Here is a 2,700-nt window from a genome sequence, read left to right on the forward strand (position 1 = left end):
CCTATAGATAAAATAGATATAGCACTTTTGGGGTATAGGTTTTGTTTTACACCATGTGCCCATCCACTAAATACTTGAGGCTAAGATGAATATCCTGTCAATAACCTAGAGTCTGGTTAAGGAGAAGTATACGCAGGTGAGCAACTCGAAGCACCATAAGCCAAGGGCTAACCAGGGAAGTCCTGTCAAAAGGCAGGGACTCTGGGCTTGAGTGTTGTAATATCCCCGGTTGTAGGGTCTTAAGTGCTGAGAGATAAATAATAGGACTGAAAGCAAACACGGGAGGCAGCAAACCCTATGGAGAGAGTTACTACTGCCCATCATCCATGCCTGTATTTCCTCAACCAACTTCTCCCAAGCTTCCATGAAGTTATTGTAACCTCCTTTTTGGACATGAGAAAGTTACAGCTAAGAGATGTTGAATTGCTCAAAGAAATCACATGGAGGACTTGAATAGCTCTCATATATGTGTCACACTGTTCTATTGAATTAAATTATGTTTTCAGTCTTGGCTGTTTGCAGTACCCCACCCTGTTTGTAATTACACTGGGTTCTGAGATCTCTGTTATGGTTTTTTCTCCATTCTGGATCATTTTCCCAGTTCATTCAGAGCTACTCAACACTCTGCTTCTGCCACCGACCTGGTCTAGAACAATGTCTTCTATCTTCACTAAACCCAAATGAATTATAATTGTTATGCCTTTGTTTCTTTGCCTCCACTCAGCTAAATTCAGAGGGCTTTTCCATTTGTTAACATTCTACCATCATTCGTTTTCAAGTTATATAAGACATGCATCCTTCTCCTCATCGTTGAACTCTAGTGCCCCGGAGATGAGTCTTAAGGCATCAGTAATATCCTCATGTTTCCCCTGGCAACTTGATGACAGAGACAATCATATTGTTATTTGTTTCTCTACAGGGTTCCTGTCTGCTGAAGTCTCAAGGTTTCTCCTCGCATCTCATGGGAGCACATTAAACTCCTTGAACATTTTTGTGTTTCATTTTGTGTTTCAGAACTTTAACTTGTGGGATGATGAAAACGGAAATGTTTTCTTTCTGGTTAACAAGAATTTCTGCGTTCCTTGGGGGGCAGAGTTCTGCATACTGTTAAGTCATCCAGTATGAAAGACTAAATTACAGCATGTGACGGAGGCAACTGGTAGCAGGACAAAACAGCTGCTAGATCTTGGCACAAGTCCCATCCATCTGAACTTTTGTAAATTTCATTTCCCAACCCTTATTGGGTCTTTAATGGGACAACTGCTGCCATGTTTACTGATTGAGCCTTCAGTTTAACTATCTAAGAGTAAACTTCTTGTGTAGGACCCAGAAGTCCTTCAGTGCTCCTTGCAAGTGAGGGTTATTATGATGCTTCTCTGGTAGCATGCTGATGATGAAGAGGCAAATGTTTTCTGTTATCCTTTGTTACTCTTTGCAGAAAAGGTGGAGTCTGAGTGTTATTTCAGGATGTCTGAGGAGTTGAACCCTATTAAAGTTCACAGATACCTTCTAAGATTAATGTGACTCTTAGAAGATTGGCTTTCTGGGTCCTAGGATTCTCATTCAAGGATTCAGTCAACTGTGGACCAAAAACATCAGCAAAACTTGTACCTGAAATTGCCATTGTATTAGTCAAGGTTCTCTATAGTAACAGAACTTATAGATTAAATCTGCCTCTATCTATCTATCTATCTATCTATCTATCTATCTATCTATCTACCTATCTATCCATCTACCTACCTATCTATCTAAAGGAGATTTATTAAAATGATTTATAGGCAGTGGTTTTGCTAACCCAACAATGGCTGCCTATAAATGGAAGGTCAAGGACCCAGTAGTTAGTTGTTCAGTCCACAAATCTTGGTGTCTCAGCTCTCCCAGGCTATGCTGGAATCCTGAAGAAGTAGGCTCTTATTCCAGTGAAGAAATGCTAGTGAGGTCAGGAACAAGGAAGCAAAAAGAGTATTCCTTGTTCCATGTTCTTTATATTGGCTTCCGGCAGAAAGGGATATCCCTGACTTAGATTACCTCAAAAGACCTGGATTAAAGGTGTGTCTTTCCACCTCAAAGATCCAGATTAGAAATAGGTCTTCCTACTTCAAATGATCCAACTAAGCAAAAATCCCTTACAGATGTGCCCATCCATTTTTGGGTTTTAGTTAATTCCAGATGCTGTCAAGTTGACAATCAAAAATAGACATCACAGACATGTGTACAGACTGTTTTATGTGTTTATTCCATAAACTAAATATTAAAATTTGTACTGTATTATATATTATGAATAATCTAATTGTGAGTTAAGGTGTATGTTTGAAAGTCATATGCAAATTCTATGGGTGCCTGTTTAGATAAAAGATTTGAGCATCATAATATACTGCTTAAGTTGTCACATGTTGCTTAAGCTCATCGAAAGACTCTGGCAGCAAGGAGGCCCTCTTTTGTGGCAGACTCAAATATGTTTAACAAACGTCCTCTGTAAATGTCCTGCTCTGGTTCAGGCTGGCCTCTAGCTCTGTAATGGTGAGTGCTAAAAAAACAAAGCCAGTAACAAAGAGTGTTAAAAACACTGTGTCCATAAGAACAACTAAAAGGTGGGTTATTTCCAACATAGGTTACTATTCTTTATCCTTTGGGTATAAAAATTGCTGAGATGGGAAAGAGAAGTTGGAAATTGGTCCGTGTAGAGAAAGTTCAGCCAGC

The sequence above is a fragment of the Rattus rattus genome, chromosome 3 (genome assembly GCF_011064425.1).
Source record: "Rattus rattus isolate New Zealand chromosome 3, Rrattus_CSIRO_v1, whole genome shotgun sequence".
Classification (NCBI taxonomy): Eukaryota; Metazoa; Chordata; class Mammalia; order Rodentia; family Muridae; genus Rattus; species Rattus rattus.